This window comes from Lycium barbarum, chromosome 6 (assembly GCF_019175385.1).
Source record: "Lycium barbarum isolate Lr01 chromosome 6, ASM1917538v2, whole genome shotgun sequence".
Lineage (NCBI taxonomy): Eukaryota > Viridiplantae > Streptophyta > Magnoliopsida > Solanales > Solanaceae > Lycium > Lycium barbarum.
In genome coordinates this window covers 103,890,876-103,897,647 of record NC_083342.1, presented here as the reverse complement: position 1 = coordinate 103,897,647, position 6,772 = coordinate 103,890,876, and positions in this window count along the sequence as shown.

Below are 6,772 nucleotides of genomic sequence, written 5' to 3'. Positions count from 1 at the left end.
TACAGAAAGATGGGAAGTCAACCAAGGGAAAAGACGCTAAATAGAAATCACAGGCCTCAGTCCTGATACCCCCGGAAAATCTGGAGGAGTGCACTGCAGAAGAGGAGACCGATTATAGGGTTCCGAGATCCTTTGTGGTGCCTGATGATTCGGAAGCTACTAAGTCCACGATCGAGGAGCTGGAACAAGTCATATTATTCGTACATCTACCAGAGAGGAAGGTATACCTGAGCACGGGGTTAACCTCCGAGCTCAGGAAAAAATTCATTGAATTCCTTAAAACTAACGCTGATTGCTTTGCTTGGTCCCATTTAGATATGACAAGTGTTCCACCAGATGTGATAACTCACAGACTGAGGTTGGATCCAAATTATCACCTTGTTAAGCAGAAAAGGAGGCCGCAGTCCGAGATCAAACACGCGTTCATCAAGGACGAGGTATCTAAACTCTTAAAAATAGGGTTCATCCGGGAAGTTATATATTCGGATTGGTTAGCTAACGTAGTGGTCGTGCCTAAAAAAGAAAATAAGTTCAGAATGTGTATAGACTATAAGGAGTTGAATAAGGCGTGCCCAAAGGATTCATTTCCTTTGCCTAACATCGACCGAATGATCGATGCAACGGCAGGGCACGACATGCTAAGTTTTCTCGATGCTTACTCCGGGTACAATCAAACACACATGAACCCGGAGGATCAAGAGAAAACCTTTTTCATAACCAGGTTCAATACGTGCCGTTACCACGTAATGCCTTTTGGATTAAAAAAATCCTGGTGCCACATATCAACGCCTAGTTAATCGCATGTTCGAACACCAAATAGGGACAATGGAAGTTTATATTGATGACATGTTAGTTAAGTTTATATTGTAGGAAACTTTCGATATACTGAGAAAGTACAACATGAAGTTGAACCCGAAAAAATGCGTCTTTGATGTCGGTTCGGGGAAATTTCTCGGTTTCATAATAGCCAACCGAGGAATAGAGATCAATCCAGACAAGATAAAGGCAATAGAGGATATCACCGTAGTAGATGACATAAAGGCAGTGCAAAGATTGACCGGACGAATAACTGCACTGGGCCGCTTCATCTCTAGATCATCAGACAAGAGCCACCGATTCTTCTCGCTATTGAAGAAGAAAACCGACTTCGCCTGGACCCCCGAATGTCAAAAAGATTTGGAGGGGCTCAAGAATTACTTATCGAGCCCTCCGTTGCTACATACGCCAAAAGAGAATGAGCTGTTATACCTTAACTTGGCAGTATCCGAGATAGCGGTAAGTAGAGTCCTAGTTCGAGAAGAAGAAGGTACGCAATTTCCTATTTATTATATGAGTAGAACCTTAAGAGACGTTGAAACTAGGTATCCTCACTTAGAGAAATTAGCACTTGCTTTACTGAGCGCATTTAGGAAGCTGAAACCTTACTTTAAATGTCATCCTATATGTGTTGTAATGTCGTACCCTCTAAGTAGTGTTATGCATAAACTAAAGCGCTCGGGTCGATTAGCAAAATGGGTCGTAGAGATTAGTGGATATGACATCGAATATAAGCCCCGAACGGCTATCAAGTCCCAAATACTGGCAGACTTCGTGGCTGACTTCACGCCGGCTATAGTTCCCGAGGTCGATAAAGAATTATCGCTCGCGTCGGGGACTAGCTCGGGAGTCTGGACCTTGTTCACGAACGGTGCCACCAACATGAAAGTGTCCGGGCTAGGGATCGTTCTTAAACCCCCTACTGGTGACATAATAAGACAGTCAATTAATTATGTGAAATTAACTAATAACGAATTCGATTACAAGGCGATGATTGCAGGTCTAGAACTAGAAAAAATCTCGGAAGCCGAGATCATTGAGGCCAAGTGCGATTCCATCTTCGTGGTTAATCAGGTAAACGGTACGTTCGAAGTCAAGGACGACCGGATGCAGAGATACTTAGAAAGGTTACAGGTCGTACTACATTGATTTAAAGAGTGGACGCTGGAGCACATACCTCGGGATCAGAATAATGAGGCTGACACCTTGGCAAACTTAGGCTCATCGGTAGAATCTGAAGGATTCAATTCCGGAGCGGTGGTGCAGTTTTAATGAGTTCGATAATAGAAACCGGTTATGCTGAAGTAAACTCGATAGGGTTAACTTGGGATTAGAGAAACAAATACGTGGATTACCTCGAATGGGGAAAGTTGCCTCCCGATCCTAAAGAATCGAGGGCCCTTCGAACCAAAGCGGCCAGATTTTGTTTAATTGATGGCTAGTTGTACCGAAGATCATTCTATAGCCCATGGGCAAGGTGCTTAGGTCCCGGGGGAACCGACTATGTGATGAGAGAAATCCATGAGGGAAATTGTGGAAACCATTTGGGTGCAGAATCGTTGATTCGAAAGCTGATCAGGGTCGGGTATTACTAGAGTGAGATGGAGAAAAATGCGAAGGACTTCGTTCAAAAATGCAATAAATGTCAAAGGCATGCCCCCTCGATACATCAACCGGGGGAATTACTTCATCCGGTCCTTTCCTCTTGGCCGTTCATGAAATGGGGAATGGATATGGTAGGGCCTTTAACCTAGGCTCCGGGCAAGGCTCAATACATTTTTCCTATGACATACTATTTCTCTAAATGGGTTGAAGCACAGGCGTTCAAGAAGGTTAGAGAAAAGGAAGTTATTGACTTTATTTGGGACCATATAGTTTGTCCGTTCGGGATGCATGCAGAAATCACGTGCCACAACGGAAAACAATTCATAAGTAACAAAGTTAGTAAGTTCTTGGAGCAGAACAAAATCAAAAAGATATTGTCAACTCCATATCACCCAAGTGCGAACGGTTAAGCGGAGGCAACAAATAAAACCATACTGCAGAACCAAAAGAAAAGGTTGTCCGAGTCAAAACACAGGTAAAGGAGATTCTGCCCGAGGTCTTGTAGGCATATCGAACGACTGTAAGATCTAGCACTAGGGAAACCCCGTTCTCCCTGGTATATAGAGCCGAGGAATTGATACTTGTCGAAGCCGGTGAGCCGAGCTTAAGCTTTCGATCCACTACGGAGGCTTTGAACAATGAGGCAATGATTGACTGCCTAAATTTAGTGGACAAAATGCGACAGGCCGCCTTTGTCCCATTAGCAGCTCAAAAGCAAAGGATGAGAAGATACTATAACCGGAGGGCCAACCTCAGACATTTTCAGGTCAGGGACTTGGTCCTGGGATAAGTCACCCTCTATACCAAGAACCCCAGCAAGGGAAAATTAGGCCCGAACTGGGATGGACCATACAGAATCTCTGGTATAACCGGGACAGGCTCCTATCAGCTCGAGTCTGAAAATGGAAAACAACTTCCAAACAACTGGAATGTGGCGCACCTAAAATGATACTATTGATAAGGTATGGACAATCTTTACCTTTCTATTCTTTTAAGTCTAACCATGCAGGCATCATCGAAGTGGACATCGGAAGCAGCACAATGGAAGTCGATAAGGCATAGACTTAGGACTGAAAGCACGTGTTGTACTCTTTTTCCCTTCGATCGGTTTTGTCCCGAGCTGAGTTTTTCGACAAGGTTTTTAATGAGGCAGCGCCATAAGCGTGCTACTAAAACTAAGAAGATTGGTCAAGAACCGGGGACAGGGGACTGCCCATGGCGAATTAATAGTACTCGAGCCCTCACACTTCGGACTCCAGTACTAGGGGACTATCATACCCTGGGCTAATCAATACCTATTTAAAGCCAAGGCTTATGTTATGTCCCGTGTTTTTGCGCATTTGGAAAAACTTGAAATAGACTTGCCTTGTAGGAAATAAGGCAATATTTTTATTTTATTCAACATATGTGTGATATTCATGAAAAATATTGAAGCGGAAATATGGAGGAAGGCCAAGGGCAAAAATTGGAATTTCGGAAATTACAAAACAAGATTTTTAATAAATTGAGCTCAACAAAATAAAAGAGAAAATAAGGCCCAAAGCCTAGAGATGGCCGGCCATGGTCCATAAGCTAGCCCAAGCCCATAACTTAATTCATCCATGTGTTAAATAAATTAAGAGGGGTCAATACATGTTTATCCATTTAGAACATTCAAGAAAATCAAACAAGAGAGAGTGAGAGACAAGGCTCTCGGCCGAACCCCTTTCAACAACAAAAAAATAAAATAAAATTCCTAGCCCTTCACTTCAATCCAAAAATCTCATCCTTCTTGAATTCTTAATAAGTTCAAGACGCTCTTCGACGTGGTATAATTAGTTAAGCGAAAGAACCACGTTTGCGGCAAGTTGAAAATTTAAAGAAAAAGGTAAGGGTTTCATTCTTTTATGTTATGGAAGAGGTATATATGTTATAGTGATTAGAAATGGATGAGAATTATGGAGTTGTGATATGTGTGTGCATAGCCGTGTGTGTGCGTGTAGTAGTGTATGGCCGTGAGCCATGGTAATGAAGGGAAGAGATGGGTTAAATTCTATTTAGCTTGTTAGTTGCGTCGTTATAGCATTTATGACGTAAATAAAGGTTTAACGATTTAAGTCGGCATTGAAATTGGTTGTATGTTGTTATGGGAAATTATATGTTTTAATGTAGTTTTATGTAACCATGGAAATAAGATTCTAAAATGTGGACTAATGTTGTCATTAATGAATTTGGAAGAAGATAATGCAATTTGGTAGTTTTGTCGCAATTGTAGAAGTTTCGGATGGAATATGGAATTGGCGGGAATACTTGAATCTATGAATATTGTTTGGAATGCTATTGAAGTATGTTTGAATAATCTTGAATTAGTTAATGGATGTGGAAAATGTTGATATTAGTTTGATAGTGTGAAGTTGGGATGGAAGTCGTTGAACTATGTAGAAAAGAAGACTATTTATATTATAATGTATTTTGTGATGATTGTTGATGTTGTTGGTCTTGTTGGGTTGTTGTTGTTGATATTTTGGGCCGAGATGATTCTCGGGGACGTTGAATTTATAGGGGAAATGCTGCCAAAATTTCAGTAGATAATATGAATTTAAGATTAGAATTCTAAAAGCTTATAACTTACGTTTGGTAACAATGACCAATTGTAGATTTTGGACGAAACGGGGATTGAGTTTGGGCGAGCGTAAGACGCAAGTAAGGTATGTAAAGCTATCCCTTTTCTTCTCTTGGCATGTCCTAGATATACTAGGTTTGAGTTTGAGCCTCGGGGATTATTTTATTCATAGAAATCTGAGTTTACCTTTAGCACTATTCCATTCAGTGAAATTGAATTAGAAACTTATGCTTTGTTGAAAAGGAAATGTTTAAACATTCGTAACTTTCGTAAACATGATCGAATCACCCCTAAACTTTCATGGATGATTCCATAAGGTCAAATGTTTGAAAAAATCGTACGCCGCCTCGACTTGAACCGAGGTGGGCCCACTAGCCCCGAGTCTCCTTCGTTTCCCTAATTGACTTAACTTTGTACGATATCGGAAAGAGACTTTGGCTTATGACTCTAGCTATTAAAGAATAATGTTTTGATTACTCCATGATACTCTGATTTATAGTTTGAACTATGAATACGATTTCAAAAGTACTTTTGTGAGCTAAACTCCGTAATGGTCAGTTGTCCGGACTAGTTGGCCTAACGGGTTGTCATGTGATTATATCCAGTTTCATAAATGTTTTGATATGTAAATTGCATAAGTTTCCGCACCACTCTGCTCGTTCCCATTATTATGATATCGTTCGCCGGTTCCCGGGCCGGTTTTTGTGATCGTGCGCACTATGATATATTCGGCAGTATGCTGTGTTACGATTCCCGAGACCTCGCCATAGGGCCGGGTTCCGTTTATGGAGTTATGCTGTGATATGGCTTATGATATGATGTGTGTGATGATATGTTATGTTCGGGGTTGTACGGAGATTTGAAACTTTCCGGAGTATGCTGTGTTGTGGCGCCAGTGTCGGAGTGGCGACCACGTTCCTGAGCCTTATGCATGATTTCTTTTACTTGCATTATGTACATATGATTTCTGTACCGGTTTTGATATACTGATTCGGTATTCCCTTTCTGTACCTTTACTATGGTTATGGTTTGAATTTCCGTACTCTATGCTTTACATACTCGGTACATCTTTCGTACTGACCCCCTTTCCTCGGGGGCTGCGTTTCATGCCCGCAGGTACAGACGTTGGTGATCCGCCACTGTAGGCCACACTTTCTGCTACTACAGAGTGCTCCTTTTGATTCGGAGCCCATATTTTGGTACATATCTCTGTCATGTATCTACTTATGTATATTTGGCTATTTGGGGTACGGCGGGGCCCTGTCCCGCCATATGTTTCCGTTTTGGTTTGTAGAGACCTGTAGTCATATATGTGGGTCGTAGGTCCTATGTGTGTTCGTTTTGGTTATGGTTTGTGTCTTAATGCGGTTCGGGTTGTTATGGCGGCCAAAACGGCCCATATGTTTGCATATGTACATATGATCGGCGATGTGTATTCCGCCGCCCCTTTTGTTCTGATATAATATTTTGGTACGCGTGACCGCTTAAGATAATAATTATTTTCAGATCTGTTTAAAATGACGAGTTTGAAATTTGAACTAAGCTATAATATGACAGTTTGGCATGTAAGTCCGTTTGGGTGTCCAGATAGGGCACCAGTCGCGGCCCACAGGGTTGGGTCGTGACAGCTTAAACGATAGGATTTTTTATAAGGGCCAAACGATTGATTGAATCGTGCCCGATTAGTTTGTTCTTGCCATGACAACTATTGTAATCTTGTCTCTGGTTCAATCAATAAACTTGGAAATT